Source organism: Crocuta crocuta, unplaced genomic scaffold, assembly GCF_008692635.1.
Source record: "Crocuta crocuta isolate KB4526 unplaced genomic scaffold, BGI_CrCroc_1.0 scaffold340, whole genome shotgun sequence".
Classification (NCBI taxonomy): domain Eukaryota; kingdom Metazoa; phylum Chordata; class Mammalia; order Carnivora; family Hyaenidae; genus Crocuta; species Crocuta crocuta.
Genome location: NW_027530642.1, coordinates 882,041 through 906,614, shown reverse-complemented (window position 1 = coordinate 906,614; position 24,574 = coordinate 882,041).

Sequence of the window (24,574 nt, the reverse complement as noted above, 5' to 3'; positions counted from 1 at the left end):
GCCACTTTCCACTGGCTCCAGCCCCATCAGTGCCCATTCTCCTCTGTAATAAGAGGAATGGTACATCAGAACCACATTCTTCAAGGCTGAGCTTAGGTACTGACAACTGCAATGTCAATTCACATTCAAAAACATGTCTTATGTGTGAACTATAGATTTTTCCATAACGCAGGAATTTCTTGGCATTCTCTGCAAGAATTACTATGTAATAAGCACAGGATTTTCAAGTCTGTATATGTTTGTTTTATAAAGATTCATAAACCCACAGTCCTCATCTCAATCATAATAATGAAGCCTGAAATTAGGTTCTGACACTGCAGATGGGTTCTATGTCATGATCGAGGCTTCTCTAAGTCAGCAGAGAATTAAATACTCAATTGATTAGGGAGCAATAATATTCTACCAAAAAATCTCAATATTAAAGCTAAATAGTCTTTTGATTTATTTAATTTTATTATCTCTGCTTGAAAAACCAAGTGGAAAAAAACTATACTCGTGATGAAGACAAATTAATACTTAGAGTAAAATGACTCAAGGCACATTTCAAGTAAGATTCAAATTGGTATTTAATTTGAACAAGGAAAAATTTGTGAAGAAAAGTATAACCAGTATATTTGTTTTTATACTTCTTAAAGACTAAACCCATAACTTTTGGTAAACTGATTACTTGCCATCTGATATTATCTTACAGATCCCATGACATTTCCCATTGGCCACTCTACCCAACTAAACTTCAAACATTGGTTCTAGAGAGAATACCAAATATGTAGGAATGGAATTTATCACTGCCACAAGAGTAATAAACTCCAGTGTAGAATTAAACTGGTATGGTAGGTGTTTTCCTGGGGTGAAGCACACTTTCTTACAACTTTGACTTTGGGCTTGGCCATGTGATTTGCCTGACTCCTGAAAAGTGGCCATGTGGCAGTTCCTGGTGGAGGCTTTAAGAGACATCCTGTGGCCTTAGACCAGACCCACGACTTCCTGCTTTCTGCCATGAGAACAGCATGTTCCACCAGTGGCTCCTCCTTCAGTCTGAGCCATACATGAGAAAAGAGGTAGAACCTGGCAGAACAGGCTATATAATTTATATCTCATGAATTGAAAAATGAAAATCTATGGTCCCTTGTTCACAAAGTAAGAATTTTAAGATAGTGGCAACAGAACATTTAATCAAAGATGGCATCTTTCTTAGCTTAAGACCCTATATGGCTGTGCAGATTGCACATCCTTGAAGCCAGCCCTGCTCGGCAGAGCTCCAGCTGAACTCCAGTTTTGAAGCTGTCACTAACATTTTGGAGTTGCTTGCTGTAGCAGATGCTAATAGAGCAGATACCTAAAATGAGGAAGAGTACTTGTTAACTGTGTGAAACTAGAGGTCTTGGCCCCATGCAAGATAGGCAGCAGCTACTCAGTTCCTGCCAGTTGTTGCCCTGTGAATATGCACTGCTACCAGCACACACCTCTAGTGCCGCCAATCTCCCTATTTTTCAATACTAGGTGGAAATCCACATTTTATGTGAAGCAGGTCCATTTTTTTAAGCATAGGTAACTTAACTTTTAAGATATTATACTGGGAAAATAAAATATATCTGTGGTCTAAATCTTGCTTTATCATTAAACAATGTGATTTATTTTCTTTTATTGTTTGTAAGTGTAAACAAAAGGTGATTTAAAATTAGAAAGAGTTGAACAGACCACTGTATTACACTCTCTGAGTTTATAGGTGGGCTCCTCAGAAGCCAGAGAAGAGTCTCCAGGTAAAGGGGATTGTCATCTAAAATGCCATACAGGGGGCGCCTGGGTGGCTTAGTCGGTTAAGCTTCCGACTTTCGCTTAGGTCCTGATCTCGCGGTTCGTGGGTTCGAGCCCCGCGTCGGGCTCTGTGCTGACTGCCAGCTCAGAGCCTGGAGCCTATTTCAGAATCTGTATCTCCCTCTCTCTCTGACCTTCCCCTGCTCACGCTGTCTCTCTCTCTCTCTCCTAGAAATAAATAAAAATATTTTAAAAAAATAAAAAATAAAATGCCACACAGGTTAGTAGTTCCGTTCTCTAAACTCTAAACACAAGATGAAGGTGGCTTTCAAGGAGTTGAAGAAAGACTGGGAGTACATAATACAAGTTGTCTGTCAAATAAGAATAAAGTAAGAGAACTCACTATTCCAACAAGTAAGGTAAGTCTAGTACACTCATGTGCATGTGCGCACACGTGCACACACACACACACACACACACACCATTTAAAAGGATTCAAATGAAACTTGGCTTGAATTTTACTTTGGTCAAGATTCTTAATTTTGTTTGCCAGTTTTTTTAACAGAAAAAATGATGATTTTAAATAGACCCTATCCTATAGGATTAAGAATTAAAGTGATATCTATAAAATTTTTAGCATTGTATTTTCCACATAGTAAGCCTAGCTATTATTTTTATACTTATGACAGGGAAGCCATCTGTCTTTACTTACCATTGTACAATCTAACACCTAGAACAGTGCTTATCATAGAGTAGTTAATGAATATTTGTTGGATAAAAAATCTAATTATTCCAATAAGCATTCATTGAGATCTCACCAACCCTTGTGAAAAATGCAGAGATAGCTAAGTTGAAGCTGTGGCAAATATTATTTCATCTACTGAATATAAATTCGATATATTCAAATATGCTTGATTCTCTTTAATAGAGCCATTTCCTCCCTGATTGCTAACAGAACTCCAATTTTATTCAGCAGTCAGGCAGATGGCAGTGTGCTCAGCAAAGATGAACCCCTCCCCCAACCCCAGGGGATACATTTTGACTGATCTAAACTTAAATTGATCTAAACCAATGGTGATAATCCCATTCCCCTTTGCCAGGCATTGATTTAGAGCAAGCATCTGAACCAGCTCTGGCTAATGAGACACAGAGGAATTCTAATGGAGAGCTTCTGGGAAATATTTTCTTCCTAGATAAAAACAGCCTTGTAGAAGGAAAAGACCTGTTTATTCCCTTCCTTCCTTCCTTCAAGATTGACCTCCTAGGAGGTGCTGTTTGCAGCTGTGGCAGCCATCTTAAGTCCATAAGGAGAAAACCAACAAAGTCACAGAAAAAAAATTTCACTCTCAGAATTGTTAAGCAGTTAAATTAAGCAATTCTGGAACTCTGTTAACTCAGAACTTCTGTTAAAAGAGATAAATATTTTACCATGTAAGTCAATTTTAGTTGGGTATTCTGGTATTTTTCCAAACTCAAAGCATACCAGTTATATAATAATCTCTACCTTGCTAAAGCTCAGACTCTAGAGAATGAAGATATGTACAAAAATTATTGAACTGGGTATGCAATGTTAATTGTCACAGATGGAGAAAGTTTAAATGCTATGGAAGTTCAAGGGCAAGTACAGACACTTCCAGTGGCGGGGAAGGGCTAGAGGGACAAGGTCAAATGAAAGGATCAGGAAAGGCTTTGAGCCTGAGAGATAGCATCTGAAATGAAATCTGAATGAGTAAACTTTAAAAAAATTTTTTTTAATGTTTTTTTATTTACTTCTGAGAGAGAGAGGGAGACAGCGTGAGCAAGGGAGGGTCAGAGAGGGAGGGAGATACAGAATCTGAAAGGCTCCACGCTCTGAGCTGGCAGTCAACACAGAGCTGGCAGTCAGCACAGAGCCCGTCGCGGGGCTTGACCCCAAGAACTGTGTGATCATGACCTGAGCTGAAGTTGGACGCTTAACCGACTGAGCCACCCAGGCACCCCTGAATGAGTAAAATTTTAATAGGCAAAAATGATGCACTTGTTGTAGGTAGATAATACATCAGAAGATGTAAAGATAATAAAATGTAAGTCTTGTGAAATAAATTCATAGATGACAAAGGTGTAATGGATTACTAAGGAATTCAATAGTATTTTTTTTTTAAATGAACAGAAAATGGTTGTCCTAAGGGATAATTTACCTTGTCAAGTAGGAGGACAAGAGATATTCACATTGAAAAAGCATGACCTTCCTTCATAGATATGAGAATTCTTGCTCATCAGAATTAATTATAAAAACTTAGGAGCTCCACAACTCTGAGAGTGTATTTAACATTTAGGGTTGATATCAACTGCTGTCCAGCAGTATCTCCACACAAGAGGCAGAATGTAGGAACGGACAGTCTATGGGTCTGATGAGGAATTATATAGGTAACTAAAAGGCTTTTTATAGTTCTAATGGACAGCCCTGGGTGAAAGAGGCAGAAAAGTAGTAATGGTGGGTCTGAGTCTTCTCCACTGGTTCTTAAGCTTACTCCTTAATCATGGGAGATTTTAAAATGCATGTCATAAACAAGTAACTGACTCCATGACAGTTATGAGTGACAGATGGTTAAGTATTATTGACCTCTATTGTCATCAAAGCACAGTGGGTATGATACTGTGCTTGGAGATAAATAGCTCAGATTTCAAATTGTGGCTCTCTTTTATAGGCCATGTAACTTCAGATAAGGAAATTAACCTCCCTCAGTTAATTTATTCAACTGAAGAGTGGAGATAATGCTTACGTAGTTTTTATATGTAAGGGGAATGAAACAATTATGTGTACATAAACATCAAGTACAGTGATTGACCTCCAGTAAATATTCCATGGCCCTTGTGAGAATGATGGGAGAAAAGAATAGTCTGGATTCATGAAGATATCAGAACAAACTTTTGTTTGGAAATGAAGGGGCAAGGGACATCTATTGGAACTCAAAACAAGAAATAATCATTTTCCAGATAAAAATTACAATCATCCAGCACTGAGACTAGAATAAACAGTACACAAACCCAGAAGGCTTAAAAAAATCTGTCACTGAAGACAATAATAATGCAGAAGAGGGAAAGGAGGAAAAAGAACAGGAAAGCTGGCATTTCTTTCTTTTTTTTTTTTAAATGTTTTATTTATTTCTAGGAGAGAGAGAGAGACAGGGTGAGCAGGGGAGGGTCAGAGAGAGAGGGAGACACAGACTGAAACAGGCTCCAGGCTCTGAGCTGGCAGTCAGCACAGAGCCCGACGCGGGGCTCGAACCCACGAACCGCGAGATCATGACCTAAGCGAAAGTCGGATGCTTAACCGACTAAGCCACCCAGACGCCCCGGAAAGCTGGCATTTCTTAAGCACATGTGGGTCAGGCACAATGATAAACAATGTATGTGCAAAGCATGTAACAACTACCCTCTGGGGTAATCACTATTACTGCCCATATTTTACAAATGAAGGCAAATTAGGCTAAGAAAGGAAGCTCCCCCCCACCCTTACTGAATAAACTGTGATTCATAACCTACCACACAGCCGCTCTCTTGTTATGTGATCACAGATAGAATGGGACCTGTGTTCTCTGTCACCAACTCCCAGACAGTGTCCCTTCCAGCTATAACATTCTGTGATTCTATATATTTTAAGAGATTCCTCTGCTACAACTGCAGCTTCAGGTGCCAGATATTTTTTAATCTCTACAGAAACAGACTGAAAGGAAAATATGTATATAAACACATTTTCCTTTTCAAATTTAGTCACTTGTGTTATGCTTACAAATTGTATCCATTTATTATTTTAAGCACAAACTAAACCAAACCTCCAAAACCAGGGAAAGAGTAACAGCACTGATGTGCACTAAGAAAATTTGTAAACCAAGGTCTCTCTGTGGGTGGTTAAATTGCTATTTAAAAACCATTTAGCAGTAGGCAGCCCAAGGGGAAAAATAGGAGAATGTAGAAGAGACAAGTCCTTTTCCCCTCCCTATGAATACAATCTTATGTGCTGCATTTACTAATATGATTATTTATTTAGGCAGTAGAGATGGAGACAGTCATGAAAAGGGATAATAGATTTGGGTGTTTACTTGTAGAATCATTTCATAAGTATGTTAAATCTGATACTGAAATAGTCTTTGGAATTTGACTTGGGCTTGAATCCTTGCTGTGTGGCTTTGGGTCCAAGTGTAAAATGAGGAGAATCCTAGTACCCAGATCTCAGGGTGGAAGTGGAGATTGAATGAGATAACATTTGTAAAAGGGTCCACTAGATAGTGAGGACTTCATAAATATTACCTGTTAGAAAGGGGAAATGAATAAATCAAGTTTCCTTAAACAAGCAGGCAAATACACACATACAATTAATAAGATAAAGAAGATGAGAGTGGACAGAGTTCTAGAAGCAAGAGCTCCAATATTGCAATTCACAGTGTGATTTTGACACAGCCAAGTCTATCCTCCTGGATTTGCAGAGAGAGAAGATGGAAGCACTGGCCTAGAGTTAGGGTGTTCTGAGCAAATGATGGAAATAGAGCTGTGCCAACACGGAGGTCCAAAGAGAGGAGTCAAACAGAGCTTCACTGATTAGAAGCCACCCATGGAAAGGTTTGTGAGAAGAGCATTTCAGACAGAGGAGGCAGCAAATGGAAAGGCCCTGAGGCAGGATTAAACTTGGCAATTTTCTAAGAAGCAGAAGAAAGTAATGGGTTGGAGATCCATAAGTGAGGAGGCACCATGTGTCCTATCATGAGATAAGGTCTAGAGGCGAGTAGGGATCAATCATATGCAGGTTACAGGAGGAGAATGTTTGTTGAAGGTCATTGAAATTGTAAAATAGGAGAAAGACGGGATGTGGTTTATGTTTCAAATGGATGCTCTTGACTGATGGATGGAGAATAGACTGAGGTGAGGGGCAAGAGTATGATCAGAGAGGAAAGTTTAGGAGACCATTAACAATAGTGCTTATAAAAGATTATAGAGGACTACACCAGATGGCCAGAGTAGAGAGGTGAACAGTTTGTATGTATATAGTGTAGATTATGCTCAAAGAAATTGATGGTTTTGACTGGATGCAGGAAGAAAGGGGAAGAAGAAGCAAGATGAAGATCTAGGCATTTGAACTGAGCAATAGGGTAAGTTATGTAGCTCTCTACTGAAATAGAGAAGCAGGTTTCCAAGAAGTCAAGAGTCTTCCATTTCATAGGTTGCATTCAAGATTCTGCCAGAGTTCCAACCAGAAATGGATGTCAAGAAGCCAATTGAATGGACAGGTGTTGAATACAAAGGGGAGGGTTTCTTTTTTTTTATTTTTTTAAATGTTTTTTTTTTTTCCCTAAGAGACAGAAAGAAAGACAGCGTGAGCAGGGGAGGGTCAGAGAGAGAGGGAGTCACAGACTGAAACAGGCTCCAGGCTCCCAGCTGGCAGTCAGCGCAGAGCCCAACGCGGGGCTCGAACCCACAAACCATGAGATCATGACCTAAGCGAAAGTCGGACGCTTAAACAACTAAGCCACCCAGGCACCCCTAGGGGGAGGGTGTTCTTGAAGGTATAAACTTGGTAGTCAGTACATGAGTAGGTTAAACCACAAGTTCAGGTGAAATTGTGTAGATAAAGATACACAAAACTGGAGAAAACTGGAGAAAACTGCCTAGTAACAGATGTGTACAGGAACACCCATGTAACACCAAATGTTTTGAACACAAACCTATATAGAAAAGGGTACACAGAGAGCCACCATTCCAGTACAGTGTCCTTAGAAGGTCTAGAGTAGCATTTCGTTCAACCAGAAAGTACTAGATTTAGAAGGGTCTTTCTCCAGGGGAAAGCTCACCAGGTTGTTAAATTATTTGGTGAAACTAAGAGCTTTATTAAGTCCAAGCTCATGAAGATTTACCAGATTGTTCTAAGCTTTAGTCCAGATGTTAAATTTTTCCTTTCCAATTGTCCCAAAGATATTTAGGTTTCCTTTTTATTTTAATAGTTTCATTAATCTAAGAAATATCAGAAGCTGGGAGATAGGACTACAAACCATCCACACTAAATCTCGTAAAAAAAAATTATTCTCAGGGATGTGATGCATCGTGCCCAAGTTAATAATCTCCAAACTACCTCCCCAACCATTCCACTCTCTCTCATTCTTTGCCTTCTCTGTAGTCTTTTTTTTCCCTTTTAATCCACAAAACCATACCTAAAAGTGAAAAATTCCTCAGAATTCTAAGATATCAAATTTAGCAGTTAAAACACACACACACACACACACGTGCGCGCACGCAACATATACTCTTAACAAGAGTCTCCCTCCCACTCCAGGTTTCTCTCCTGATCTCCATTTAACAAAATAACTTCTCTTCTGAATCCACTTTATGGAGTAAGTGTCTTTGTTTGTGCTAGTGATTTTCAAACTTCATAGATTCAAGACCATATTATACTCTTAAAAAATACTGTAGAATCCAAATCACTCTTATTTATGTGGATTATATCCACATTAGGAATTAAAACAGAATTATTTATACATTAATTCATTTAAAATTATATCTGTTATATGCCAATATAAAATTATTTGAAAAACTAATTTCCAAAATAAAGAATTTTACTGAACGCATCAGTTACATTTTTGGAAGACTCTTTAATGTTTGGCTTAAGAAAAATAGCTGTATTCTTTTCATTTTAATTGTTGCAATAGATTATTTTGACTAAAACCCATAAATAAGGGGCACCTGGGTGGCTCAGTTGGTTAAGCAGCAGACTTCAGCTCAGGTCATGATCTGACCTCATGGTTTGTGAGTTTGAGTCCCATGTTGGGATCTGTGCAGACAGCTCAGAGCCTGGGCCTGATTCAGATTCTGTGTCTCCCTCTCTCTCTGCCCCTCTCCCACTTGTGCACTCGCTCTCGCTCTCTCTCAAAAAGTAAAAGCATTAAAAAAATTCAAAAACCCATAAATAAAATCTCATCTCACAAACAGATGCAGCTGTTAATGGGAAAAATATCTTAATAGCTTTTCAAGGTAGTCATGAATATTCTTTAATCTTACACTAAAACTCAGTAATAGGTAATTTTTAGGGGTTATTTCAATGTGAAATATGAAACAATATTAATAAAATTTGGTAATTTATTATATTAAAATCCACTGATCATATTGTAACTTGAATTATGTTTTACCCACACATGATTTTGTAACATCATGTATTTAGAAAATCACAGTTATCTGAGGTAAAATGTTGACACAATTTGTTACAAAATAGCAAAAATCATTTGTTTATATTACCCCCAATCTCATCAGAACAGTCTGAATATAAGGAAACTGTCACGCTCACTGCAGAGGCAGATTTAAGTTTTCAAAAATTCTATATATTTTGTTTCAAGTTCAAGATCTTATCATTGGCAACCAATACCAAATAGTTGTTTCCTTGAAGTGACAAGCTCATTTTGTTCATTTTTGAGCAAATGTCAACCAAATACACTAGTTTGCATAACCACGGTTTGTCATTTTTCCCCCCCACTTAAATGGAGTTTCACAAAAAAGCTACTAGACTGGAATATAGTTCAAACAACAAGGATTTTTCCTGAGACAATGGTAATGGTGCTGTACATACACTCCCAACCCCATCATACAGAATACCCAAAAGATATGCACTCAAAGTCTAGATTAAATCATATTAACTCACTGTTACATGAAGGACATTCCTAGGTGAAACCAGCTTTTTTATTTTTATTTTTAAATATTGCAGGTAAGTACTAGTGAGGAATGCAATGAATTCTAATATGGTTTGGAGCCATTGCCTTGACTTGTGTGCTAAGGTTCATAGGAGTTTCACACCACTACTTTTTCATCATTAGTCAAAACTTACATGGTTAAAAAAAAAAAAAGAAAAGAAAAAGAAAAAAACAACAATACCCTGGTGTTATTACAAACCATACTTTGAGAACTACTGGAGGAGATTCTAATAGAGATTTTCAAGGCCCAAGATATACATTCTCATGTGATCATTCCAGGTGGCACTCTTTATTTTGGGGTCATGGAAGAGGAACAAATACATGTACAAGAAGATATTCTTCCTTGACTCCCCTATTCAGAGGGCTGAGACTCTCAAAAATCCCTCTACACAAAGGCCTGAAATCTGTCTCCTCCTCCCTGGGATAGATTTTCAATCAACGGGGCTAAATAATCACCTCCACTAAAACCAGCTCTTCTGTGCACCTTCCTACACACCAGGCACTGTTTTCAGCATGCAGGGCATCATCTTCCTTGAACCTCCCAACAAACCTACCCCATAGGAAATAGTTTATTTTTGATTTACAGGACAACTCAGGAAGGTTCAGTAACTTGCCTAAAGCTATACTATTGGATAATGGCAGAACCTGGATTCCTTCCCAGGCTTTCTGATTCCATAAGTCCACTTTATCATAAGCTGGAGTCATCCTTCCAAACATAATTCTCTGGCTGATTTGCCACTGGAATCTGGAGATAAGACCATCCAATGGGAGAAATCAATCTCCTTCTGGACCATTGTAGAGGAAAAATGATAGGACCTGTTATTTTTAATAGCTTCAGAGAAAAAGAAATTCCTGTATTAGCATAAAAATGAAGTCCTCGGTAATTACATACTAAAAGATTTTATGCCCAAACCTTTCTATGGGCTCCTTCTCATTCTGTTATTGATGTTACTCATTTTCTATCAGAAAATAAAAGCAGAGTAACTCTTGGAGTGAGGCACAGCCAAAGAAGGATGTGTAGCTCACCCAAATCCTAGCACTGTGACAATTTCAGTGGACTCTACACAAATGTACACTCCAAGCCTGTCGCCTTGGAACTACTTCGTTGTCTAACCATACTGATGGCCCACAATTCTCCCTCAGCTCCAAGCCTGATCCCATGCTTTTCTCCAGACTGGAATAGAAATCTTTCTGCCCCGTGGTGGTTACGCCCTGCTCACTGCTTAGTTTTCAGGCGAGATTGTCACTTCATACCTGCTTCTCTGGATCTAGCTATAGACCAGAAACTCCAGGAGAGCAAAATGGGTACTGTCCTCCCTGGGTAGCACCAGAATCTGGTTTACATGAGAATTCTGGGGGAGGAGGAAGGAAATGATGGAGCAAGGACAGCAGACAAGCTTTCTCCCCCCAACCCCCACCTCCTTCATGCTTTTAATCAGCCTCTGATGTGTGGAATGCCTGCTTCCAACCTTCCTGAATATTTCTGAAGAGGCATGAAGGCATGCTCCTGCTCCTTTTACATGGTGAGGTCTGTGTCCTTATACCATCTCGTGAGGGGACACCAGACATGGGCACTGCATTTTAAACCCTCCATTTAAGTACATACCACGTCATTCTTTGTCCATTTGTTTACTTCTCTTAGCACTTCTGGGGAGAAAGTCACGCTCTTATTGGTTACCACGTCAGGTAACACACCATAGGCCCTATATAAAGACGTGCTGAGGTGAATTAGCAAATCCACCAGGTGAATGTGGGGTTAGGGGTCAGAGACGGTCTTCCAAGACAGCAGAGTCTGCATGATAAGAACAAACACTGGCAGAATCAAGGAATCCCAGCAACAAACCAAGACAGAGGAGGGTCTTCTGCAAAGTGACACAATAGCAAGCCAGACCACGTTATACCACCATGTGGTATGATGATCTCATGTGTTTAAAGTTTCCACTTGTCAACTGTTTTCTATATGTCAACTATTACAAAAAGGGTTTACACAAATTATATATTTAGTCCCATTTTACAGAGGCAGTGGCTGAAGGATTACATGGATAGTTAGGCTGCAGAGCACAACTTTAGACCCTTTTCTGTCCATCTCCATAGACAATGGCTGAAGTCTACACAACAGTGCCTCCTTGCCTGTCCTTGCTACTGCTCTGTGCCATAGCGATCTACTTCTCAGTTGGACAGGAGCCCCTCCAGCATCTGAGAGGCTATGTGAAATCAACTGCTGTGACATTTCATAGTTCCAAGTCATGTGTATCTGCCTGATTTTTAACATATCTACTTGACTCTGTTAGATCAGATATTCCTCCCTCTGGTTTCAGGCTCCCAAGAATATGTTCTCAGAAACTGGAAGAAAATAAAACAGGGTTTAACTTGGAGTAGACATTTCCTCTGGCCCTATTTTATCTCTTCATTCTTAGGAGAGGGGGAGGAAACGAGATCCAGGTTACATTACATACACACCAAAATGGCTCCATTATCATTGCCATACACCTGTACTAAGTCAGTTACAATGCAACAGGATTCCAATTTTGTGAGAATTCACATACACAAAACCACTCACACACACATCCATATATAAGAACATGAAAGGAAATACACTAAAATGTGAACAGTATTTAACCAGATAGTGGGAGTGAAAGCATTTTTAATTTTTATCTTTATATTTTCCTATTTTCTTTTTATTTTCTACAATGAACATGGTACTTTCATAATTGGTAAAAACAAAGCATTAAATACCACTTCCAAAACTCACAATGGACTAAGAAGAGCTAGATCTAAGTCCTTACCCTTATTTCTGCTGTTAGTGAATTTTGGAGCAAAGCACTTAATTCTCTAAGAGTCATCAACTGTAAAATGACAGTGTTGATTCCTAACAGCCTCAAGAGAATTGTTGAAAGGATTAGAGATACATTGCACATCAAAGAACTTGTTAAATTATATACAAACCTGTGACATTCTTGTTACATAACAGGGAAGGTTATTACTTGGGAGCAAAAATAATTTGGGAAGTTCCATCTTACTGCTGAGTCTAGCAGAGGTCTGAACAATAGACTGTCTAAAAATGAGTACTTGACTTCAAAATTTTAAGTAATATGATTTCCACGAGCAGGTTACATAATCCTTTCATTACTTTACATATTTATTATCAGATGGATGCCCCCAGAGACATTAATGGGTTTAACTATTATTAAGGGAAAGAGGGAGGGGAAAAGAAATATAATGTACTTGGTTAAAATATCCTATTTTTCCAGATATAAAAATCTCAAAACAGAGAATTAAAGTCACAGAGGTGGAATGCCCCCCAAAGGGAAAAATTGGACTCTAAAATGCTTTGTTAGGCATATTTCTATTTTTATTTAAAATGTAGCAACATGGATGGAACTAGAGGATGTTATGCTGAGTGAAGTAAGTCAAGCAGAGAAGGACAGATACCATATGTTTGCACATATAGGTGGATTAGGAGGAAGCTAACAGAGGACCATGCAGGAGAAGGGGAAAAATAGTTGGGGAGAGGGAGGGAGGCAAACCATGAGAGACTCTTGAATGCTAAGAACAAACTGAGGGCTGATGGGGGTGAGGGAGAGGGGAAGGGGATGATGGGCATAGGGGAGGGCACTTGTTGGGATGAGCACTGGGTGTTAAATGGAAACCAACTTGACAATAAAATATTTAAGAAAAAAAAATAAAATGTGCATTTTCAACCACTTAATGTGCAAGAGTTTAGCAAGAGTAATTAATGAAGGCTGAAAGAAACCAAGCACATAAATTTGGTTAGGAAGGGTAAAGGAGTTGGTAAAAAATATATATATAAGCATTTATAAAAAAAGCATTATTACCCAAACTCTTTCCCTAGAGACTACAGTAAGAATTTTCTAATTTTTCTTAAGAAGAACAATGGACAGACAATGGAAGAGATTTCAGCAGGGGAATGAGAAGCTCAAATTTAAGTTTTAATTTAAGTGAGAAATAAGCACAATTAACATTGGACTTCATAAAAGCTGAAGGTCGGTGTTCAGAAAAATACAGTGACTGGAAAAAAGGAGGTTATAATTGTCCTCCATTCTGTGCTCATCCAGTTACAGTTGGAGGAGTGTGTTCCCAAGAGGGGAGGCCTCTGGGGCACCAGGATACTGTGTGGGTTCACTGAGATCTTCACTCTTGTTAGAGGCTTAGATCCTATGTCCTATGAGAGACACTTGAAAAAATAGAGATATTTCCTAAGGAAGACAGTGCATGGGCAACACAACCATTAACTTCTAACATTTGAAGAGCTGTCCAGACTTCTGTCATCTCAGAGGACAGACACAATGCCCTGAAATATAATATGTGCATTTTGCCACTTCCATGGGTCTATTCCTCCCCAGGCGTCTGACCCTCAAGGATAAGACACACCAAGATTGCAGACTAAATATGAAACACACAATGGAGAAGACTTAATTTGGGAATATAGCTGATGATCTAAATAATTTAAAATGAAAACATACTTCTGACCTAGGGAAAGAGTTAAGTATTGAAACAAAACATTCAAATTTTAAGTTATTTGTATGGAGATGATCTCAGAGTTACAGAAATCTTGAATTGCCTGCCATACTAATTTATGAACTCTAACAAAAAAGTAAAAGAGGAGCAGAAACATTCTTAGGAAGAACTTCTTTTTGTGGTGGATTAAACACATACTAATGTAAGTTCACGGCTGCTTTTATTCTTTCAAGCTTTCTCTTGTTATAATAAAAAGCTTTTAATAGTACTGGCTTCTTTACAGAAGAAAGGGCATCCTTTATATGCAAAAATTAGCAGGAGAAAGAATATATGTTTTTCATATTTTATCAGGTAATAAAGCATTATTTTATCTGTATTTTAAATTCACTTATAGTGTTAAAATATGAGCCGACAACAATTAACATCACATCTTTTTAAGATTTTGTGTGTATGGTGGTAAAATATAAAATTTACATTTTAATGGTTCAGTGGCCTTAAGTGCATTCACATCATTGTAGCATTACCATGACCTATATCCACAACTTTTCATCATCCCAAAGTGAAACTCTGTACCCTTCAACAGTAACTTTCTGCTCCCTGCCCCAAGCCCAGGAAACTAACATTCTACCTTCTGTCTCTATGAATTTGTCATTCTAGGTATCTTATATAAGTGGAACTACACACTATTTGTGCTTTTCTTCTAGCTTGTTCCACTTAGCATAATGTTTTCAATGTTCATTCAGGCTACATGTATCCAAATTTCTTTCCTTTATAAGCCTGAATATTATTTCATTTTATGGATTGACCACCTTCCATTTATCCATTGATCTGCCGAGGTCCTCGGAGTTGTTCTGCCTTTTTGGCTATTTTAAATAATGTTAATATCAACATCAGTGTACAAATATCTGTTCAGATTCCTGCTTTCGTTGCTTGTGGGTATCACACAGTAATTCCATATTTAATTTTTGATGAACCACCATGCAAGTTTCTACGGCAGTTACACTATTTTACATTCCCACCTGCAATGCACATGAATTCTCCTTTCTCTCCATCTTCTGCAACACTTATTTTCTGTTTTTCCCCCCCATAATAACCATCCTCATGGGTGTGATGTTGTAAGGGTATGACTTTTAGGCTGTTTGTAGATAAGTGTTTCTAGAAGTCATAGCATGTCCTATATGTAATTACACTAAGTTCACATACAAACTTCTCACAGGTATAATTTATGTTATATTGGGAATATTCATCTATGGCAACTGTGATTTTCTAAGTCCATTTAGTGTCTTAGTCCTTTTGGGATATTTCGATCACCTGGGGGTCAGAGGCATGAGTTCTAGACCCAACTTTGCCACAAGAGAAGTATGGAAACTTAGACAAATTTATTTTGTTTCTATGAGCCCTGAATTTACAACAGAAGAGCTGAACCACACAGCTTTTCATTATTTTTACAATAAAAGACAAAACTTAAAATGGATTTCAGAGCCTTCCATAATCTGTCTGACTTGTGTCTCCAGCCGTCACCCCTAACCACTCTCCTCGTTTGCACAGGCTGCTACTTGGACCTCTTTTCCATCATTAATCATGCCTTGGTTCCTCCTACCTACCACAGGGCATTTATGTCACATTTTCTTCCACCTGTGTTATTTTCTCTCTTGGAATTCTTTTGCCCTTTCTGCTTACCTATTTAATCGTACCCATCCTCTAAGATTTAAGCTCATAGATTATTTTCTCGAAAAGTCTTCACCACTATTCTCTTCCAGTCTGTTCTACATTCTCATTGAACTGTGTGCTATTTGTTAGAGTAGATTTGTTTTGGAAATTTGCATTCTTTAATGTGCTTCCCCAATTAATGTGTCTGCTCCTCTAAAGCATCTATTCAGCCTCAGGCAGGGCTCAGCACTTCGAAGCACTTTTATCAGTTAGAAGCCTTTGGTTGCCAGTGACAGAAAATACAACCCCAACTTGCTCAAGAAAAGAGTAATTAAAAACTCATGGGCAGGGCTGGCATCAGGAATCTTAAGACAAGAGATAAATTCAAGAGCCATAGTTTCAGATGCAAATATCCTTTTGCAAGCAGTGGACACAGGGGTCCTCTGTGTCCAAACTGCCTAACAGGTTGAGGGCCCTAGAAGCAAATGCCAAGACACAAGAATAAGGTTCCAGGGGGCAGCATGCCAGTACTACAGCTTTATTAGCATTAGTGTGAGCACCATTGCACTTGAAAGCAAAATAGGAGCCCAACTGTGCAAATGTAAATCACTGGAAAAACACAGAGTTCCTGTGGGAATTAATGCACAAAAGTACAGAAAAGTGAGACCAATTTGCCCTGCAGAGAATCTACTACTTCTCCTTCCTGTGACTTTGTCATTTTCAAGGAGGAAAATATTGCTCCTACCTTTTAGATAAAGAAAAGGAAATCACATGTTCTTTATTTCATCTCTCGATTTTTGTATTTTTCCAGTAACTGAAATGAACTTTTAAAAAGCAGACCATTCAGACTTACAGATTCCTTTATTCTCAGATTTAAGAGAGATCTCAAATGGCAACTAGCCCAAGATCTAAGAAACTCCTCTTATTCATTCATTCAAAACAGTCATTGTCATGCAACAAAGAATCTATCCTGCCACAAAGTCTTCCAAATTCAAACTAAACCTACATTTATGGCCAATGACTATTAGTTCTAGGGACCTATTTGCTGTATTTCCCAATTATTTAACTTTGATTTAAATTAATTTATACCCAATATGCAGCTGGGAGATAGTCAAGATGTAGCTTACAAGCTGAGAAAGGAATGCTGAGAGCATATAATTGATACAGAATGGTTGTCACCTGCAAGTAATTAGGAGTTAGGCTACCACTCTAAATTATTTCCAAATTAACTTTTCTTTTTGGAATGTTCTTTCATTTTATCTAAAGACTTCCTGCAAGACTTGTGAAGTATGAAATGTTTGCATCTCTGTTTCACAAAAGATGAGCTAAGAATTCATTAAATCGCACTGGTTAGGACTGCAGGTTCAGAGGGATAGGAAAAGAATCAGTCGAGTGGATGATGGGCAAGCATGTCTTTCACTAGATTCTCTAAAGCAGCTAGATTCTACTATGTATCTGGCATTGTGTGAAGTGCTTCAAATAATCTTCACATCCATTTGGTGTTCACATCAACTCTGTAAAGTAGATGTTATTATCTCCATTTTACAAATGGGACAAAGGAGGCTCAAAGAATTTGGAACCACAATCACATTACTAGTTACTGCCAGAGGAGAGTTTCCACTTCACTCTCAAGTCTACAATTTTAATATTTGATACAAAGTTTCACACGAGGATAAACAGTTGCTTTTTCAGTGAAAATCTCACTTTATTCATATATGAAACTACTACCCTGGGCCCAGATCTGCTTTGGGGGCTGTGGAAAAACCAAAAAACAAATGACTTAAGATAAGTAGATATATTTCCTGTAACATTTTATTTCCATAGCATGCATTGTTTTAAGTAGGGAAAGACTTGTACAAAGAAAAGCATGGGAATCTACAAGGTTTTGCCACATTGACTAGTATCTGTACTTGACTTGTTTTAAGCCACTCATTCAAGAGTTTTAATCAGCATATATAACATGTTCTAACAACAACAACAAAAAACTATGCTGCATACAGTGAGCCCCATGTACAACTCCTTGAACCAGAACACCCTCATGCATGCATCATTTTGCCATTCATTCATTCATTCATTCAAAGACTAGGTGCTTACTAGCCTCTGGCCAGCCATACAACATCTAGACTCTCTACCACACTAGGCTCATTTCTCTTCTTCAGCTTTGCCCCCAACAACTTTGCAAGAGCCAGTCCTAAGGAACGCCATGAAATCATTCAGAGCTGTTGCACCACAAAGGTGTTTTCTTAGCTACTAAATCACATTGTGATATGGAAAATGAAAGGGGAAAAGCAATAGCACATGCTCCTAGATGTTTTGGGAGGACAGACTAGTACAAGATAGGCTGTCAGATGTTTTGAGAAATTGTATGTGATATGCAATAAATTAGTATATTAAACTGATTTATATATCTATAAATATTTTAATTCCTATTTGATAGAACACTGAGAGTTAATAGTAAAGATTCTTGAGATAGACTGGGCTGAGTGTTTATCCTTGCTTTGCCTCACAAGAACCCTATGAGGTAGGTGTATCACTGTATTTTACAGACAGCAAATGAGGACATAAAGAGGAAAACTGCCCAAGGCCACTCCAGAGCCTCCAGTAGGGACCACTGTTAGAAAGCTCTGCTTGCCACCAGGTGTTCTACATTGAAGATTGATTATCAGCAGAAACAGAGAAAGAAATGTCATTTTAATAGGACAAAAACAGCTCAGTGCAAACAAGAGTAGGATGCTAATGTAGTCCCTAGGTTAGAAAATATCAGCATCCCACACCCCCACCCCAGAAAAATACAGGCTAAGCACATCCACATGTGGGTAGAGACTTGAGACACAGGCACTGGGGCTTTCAGAGCTTTCCTTGTCTCATCTAGGATTGGGAGAAGATGGTTACAAAACCTCTACATATGTCACGGGAAGAGCACATAAGAAGTGCCTAGCACAGTTCCTGACACAGGAGCAGGTACCTAGTAAATCAATTCAGTCCAAAATGAAGGGGTGGATTTTATGCTTTTGTCTGCTACCTGAAGATAGAAGAAATGTGTAGCATACGCTGGATGGAAGGCTGTATTAAGTAACTCCATTGCTTTTCCTTCCCATGTTGCCACTCTATTCTTGTTTTGAATATCATATTAATGCAGCAGGTAAATCTCACATACAATCATAGGCTTTGATTGGAGTGGGCTTTTATCCATAACCCCCTGGATTAGATCATCAACAGATTTGTTTTGAGGGTTTTGTTTTCTTTGCAACAACACACTGGTTGGCACATATGATACATTCCTATCAGAGTACTTTGCAATGGTCACAAATCTCTATAAGATATAGAAAAAAAGGAAAGGAAAGGAGGCACACACAGTCGGACCTCCAGGGAGGGAGGAGCACATGATTTGGGAAAAACTGCGCTAGGTTATTGCAACATGTTCCCTGGGGAGGGGAGTTTATTGGTTTCTAAAAGTTGGTTAGGGACAGTGCTAGTCCATCCCAAACCATTAGTCACCTGAAGTAAAACTAGGAAAACAATGACAGGGTTTAACCTAAAACTAAATATGTTACTCTCTTTTAATCAGTATCCTTTCTTTTTTGAGAGAGGGAGCGAGCAAGTGAGGGATAAGGGCAGAAAGAGAGACACAGAATCCCAAGCAGGCTCCATGCTCAGCATGGATTTGAACATGAGGCCATGAGGCTCAGTATCATGACTCTAGGGTCATGACTTGAGCCAAAATCAAGAGTTCGAAGCTCAACCAACTCGACTACCTAGGGCTCCTATTATCCTTCATTTTGAGCTCACATACTTCCTATATTTGGTGTGTTAAAATAGCCTTCCTTTTATAAAAATCATAGTGATTGTAGACAGTATTAGGTTTTGTTTTAGTTACTAAAACTTTTATTTGAGGGGAAAAACATTGGATGATTCTATGTCAGGGATTTCCTTTCTCTTCAGTTTTGAAATTTCACTCTTGAAATCCAAAAACATGGGAACAATTTGATCCAGTATTTTAACTGAAATAATATATAATCTGTGGATAACGTGCTAAGTCCCATTCAAATCTAAGTATTATTAGTACTGGCTCTCTGAAAGTTAGTGGCCTTGTTGCAAAACTCTCAACTGTTCTCAGTAGATCTATGGTTTGTCAAACAAGTTTATCTAAAAAGTTTTTGACCCTACTTCTAAGTTCATGGCTTCTTCCTGGTGTTATTCTCTCCTAATTACTTTCATTCGTTTTTCAAGACTAGAATCAGACAAAAGAAAATCCATCACTTCTCTTGGTTACAATTTGAAATCAATTGACAATGAAAGCTCTAAATCAATCCTTCCATTGATATACATATATATATATAAAATTCAAAAGGAGATAAATATTATGCTCATAATAATTTCCACCATGCATAATATTGACTATATACAGCCTTGAGTCACTCACCACTCTCTTCTGTGTGATCTTGAACAAGCTTCTTTCCTGCTCAGAGGAAGAATGAGGAAGTTAAAGTAGGTGACCTTTAAGGTTCCACTTGCCCGTGAAGGACCAGGGAACATGGGCTACCACTTAGAAACTACTCATTGCATTCTTGGCATCACTTAAGTGCTTACAATGCAGCCTCTCCTTCTGTTTTCTTAAATACTTTATCAGGTGGCTACTACTATGGTTACTGACACCATATATAATAAGAAACTAAATCTCAGACAAGTTACATAAATTTTCAAGACTATACTTGCCAGTAAGTGGCAGAATCTAGATTTCAACCAGAGTTTTTCTTAACAGCTAAGCTTGGGAGACTAAAATCCTGGTTCAAATGATTTTACCATGTAAGATAAAGAGGTAAAATGTAGAATTAAAGAGATAAAATAGTTACCATAAAGCATTTAGTACTGCACCTAGTACAATAGTAATTATTCTATAAGATATCATTCCAAAACATAGTCCTAAGGGTGAATAAAGCCCTTAACCTTGTAGCCAAAGCATGTGTAACAGAGGGAAGGAAAAGAAACAAAAATCCTATCTCCTTTAAAGCCCTACTTAAATTCTGGTAAGGGTATCTCTTTGACCTTTTCTTGTTCCCCTTCTCTCCATCCATGGGTCCGTGTCTTTGTACTCTTAGTTCACTTTCTCCCATCTCTCTCTTTTTTAAAATTCAACTGTTTATTCATTTTTTTGAGAAAGAGACAAAGTGTGAGTGGGGGAGGGGCAGAGAGAGGGACACACAGAATCTGAAGCAGCCTCCAGGCTCTAAGCTATCAGCAGAGAGCCCAGTGCAGGGCTCAAACTCACAAGCTGTGAGATCATAACCTGGCTGAAGTCAGATGTTTAACTGACTGAGCCACCCAGGTGCCCCTCTCCAACCTCTCTTAATATCTTATACCTAGTACTCAGCCCATCTTTGAACTCTTAGCAAAACTACTGATGTAGTAGGTCTAATCAGAGGCTTGTTGTTGTAGGTTAAAAGGTTTCCCCTCAAAAGAGAGTGAAATCCTAAACCCTGGTACTTATGAACATGACCTTACTTGGAAATAAGGCCCTTGCAGATGTAATTAAGATGCAATATCAGGTCATACAGTGGACCCTTCATTCAGTGACTGGTGTACTTATTAAGGGGACAAGACACAGAGACAGATACACATGGAAGAGACCACCGCAGGAAAGATACCATGAGGCAGAAGATTACCATGTGATCATGGATGCAGACATGGAGGTTATGAACTCTAACTCAAGGAATGCCAAGGACTGGGAACAAAGACTAGACACTCAGGAAAGTGAGCAAGATCTTGGATTTCTTGCTTCCAGAACTTTAAGAGTGTACATTTCTGTTTTAGGCTACCCAGTTTGTGCTAGTTTGCTACTGTAGCCATAAGAAACAACCGCATTTGCTGGTGTATTAAAAGACTCTTGAGTGCTGCTAATAACAGTTGTTTGAAGACCTGTGAAAGCCGTTCCTTCCCTCATGGTTGAGCATTTTCCCATGCCCTTCTCCCTTCGGCTGTGACCTAGCTTCAGTAGCAAGTGCACATCATGCTTTCTCAGGGAAGATCATTTCCCCTGGGAAGCTTTTCCTGCTATCTAGGAGTGAGGTAGAGAGGAGGATTCTATTCCCTGGCCTGTTGTAAGGGATGGGGTCTGCAGAACGGCTGCTTAACCAGAAGCACACATTCTGAAAGAGACTGCACATTTAACAAGATGAACAAAAACATTCATCATGTCTTCTTAAATTCTATTCATGTTTAAACCATTATTCCATTTTTAAATCTACATAGGGTATTGTGATCTTTCTAAACTTAGAAGCCCAAAGCTTATCAAAGCATGCTTACAATTTCTCGTGAGAACTCCCTTCATTGTCTATCTTATCTGACTACTAGCTCCTATGGGGCAGGAGAGACTTAGTGTCCTTCTCTGGAATTCCCCAATACCTAGCACACAAGAAGTACTTAAAAATAAATGAAAAGACTGAACAAAAGCATAAGGAATGAAGTTTCTGTATGGCAACTATCAGAGAAAAAGTGATTCCAGTGGAAATATCCAACAGAAAATTGTTTTCTAGAAAAATAAAAGTTGATAATACTAGAAATAGCTTTGCAAAACCAACATGTTAGAATCAGCTTTTAGATCGCTAAACTCCTAGGGAAACCCAGAAGCTGAAGCTCCGTTCCCTGTTCCCAAACACCACACTTCCCCAACCCTTCCTAGGCCAGAGGGATCAAGAAGGAACATATTTAGCCTGCAGAAGCACCCTGAGGTAAGGCTTTAAGTGGGCCATATGAGCTGACACTTTATATTTGCAAAATAAAAGTGTGAGTTCTCTGATTCTACTAACACAGCTGAAAACTGGCCTTGCGGTAGAGAGAGAAGCAGGAGAGGCCATGGCCTACTTTCAAGGCACAGAGTGAGTTTCCAAACCGGGTAGTAAATGAGGTAGAGAGAGACACACACACCGTTTCTGGAATGATGACTTTATGCTTTGTTTTTCCCTCTTCTGAGCTACTCTTTCCCCACCTTCGATTTTATTTTTATGTTTATTTACTTTTAAGAGAGAGAGAGAGAGAAAGCGCGCGAGTGAGCGAGCAGGGGAGGGTCAGAATTCCAAGCAGGCTCCTCGTTGATGGCACAGGGCTCAAACTCTTGAACCCTGAGAATATCACTTCTGACATTAACCAAGATCAAGCCTCCTAAGCTTAACCTACAGAGCCATCCAGGTGGCCCCTAACATTCAATTTTAAAAATCCAATTCAACTGTTGGCATGTAAACACTCAACCAGGAAAGCAGTTTAGGAGCCCAGTCTCTTTAGGATATGTGTGTGGAATAGTTTTGTAAATGCTGGCAAAAAAAAAAAAAAAAAAAAAAAGTCTTTGATTCAGGTGGTTAAGAAACTGTCCCTCCTACTGGCCTCATCTCTTCTAGAAAAGGATATTGGTGTGGGTGACCTTTCGCTAAAGCAGTACCTCCTGCTTGTCCCCATTAAGTGTGCTAAGACAGGTGAAGAGGAGAAATGTAATAACATCTCAGTTTTTGTAACCACTGAAAGAGGATATATCAGGAAAGTTTTAGATGTGACCTGATTTAGAGTGTGCAGACAGGGAAACCCAGTACGAGCACACCAGTCAAGTAACACGTATAATGTAACATGTAAAGACCAGTAGGTCTTAACTGTAATGTGCCAATCAGTTGGAGATTGTTAAAACTCAGATTCTAATTTAGTAAATCCTGAGTGGTGACAGGTAGCCTGCATTTGCAGCAAGTTCCCAGGTGCTGGTCTGTAGGTGACATCATAACAGGAAGCTGGAAGGCAAGTTCTCATTTGCAAGAGGATACTTTCCTGCTTTTTCTTTCACTAAAGGCACATTTTACTTCCATGTTTCATCTATTCAGAAATGCAACTTTTTCTACCTTTTAAAATCCCTGAAATTGTAATCTATAGGGCTCTATAATTGCCTTCAACCAGGCCAGGCTTGAGCTGTACTGCAGTTATCATTGCCTGGGCATGTGGAAACATCAAGAGGTCAGCAGCTGAGAAGACAACACTGAATGCACTCCTGGGCATTAACACTCTATTCTGACACACAAAAAAGGTAAGAGGGAGACACTGTTTCAACCAGAAGGAGGAAAATGTTGTGGGCAGGAGTGGAGCAGAGGTGAATTGATGGTCTTTCAATATTTCTGAAGCAGTCCTTGCAAGTAGGCTTGCTCTACAGAGTTGCAAAGCCGTCTCAGAGCCCAGCACCTACAGCTTTTATTCAGGTACACATGCTTTAAAAACACTCCATCTAGCCAACAGACACATGAAACAATGCTCAGCAGCCCTCCTCATCAGGGAAATACAAATCAAAACCACACTGAGATACCACCTCACGCCAGTCAGAGGGGCTAAAATGAGCAAATCAGAGAACTCTAGATGCCGGTGAGGATGTGGAAAAACGGGCACCCTCCTACACTGTTGATGGGAATGTAAACTGGTACAGCCCCTCTGGAAAACAGTGTGGAGGGTCCTCAAAAAATTAACAATAGAACTCCCCTATGACCCAGCAATAGCACTGCTAGGAATTTACCCAAGGGATACAGATATGCTGATGCATAGGAGCACATGTACCCCAATGTTCATAGCAGCACTCTCCACAATAGCCAAAACATGGAAAGAGCCTACGTGTCCATCAACGGACGAATGGATCAAGAAGATGTGGTTTATCTATACCATGGAATACTACATGGCAATGAGAAACAATGAAATCTGGCCATGTGTAGCAACATGGATGGACCTTGAGGGTGTTATGCTGAGCGAAATAAGTCAGGCAGAGAAGGACAAATACCATATGTTTGCACGTATAGGAGGATTAGGAGGAACTTGACGGAGGAACAAGGGGGAGAAGAAGGGGGGAAATGGTGGGGGGAAGGGAGAGAGGCAAACCATGAGAGACTCTTGAATGCTGACAAAAACTGAGAACTGATGGATGTAGGGGGGAGAGGGGGATGGGCATGGAGGGGGGCACTCGTGGG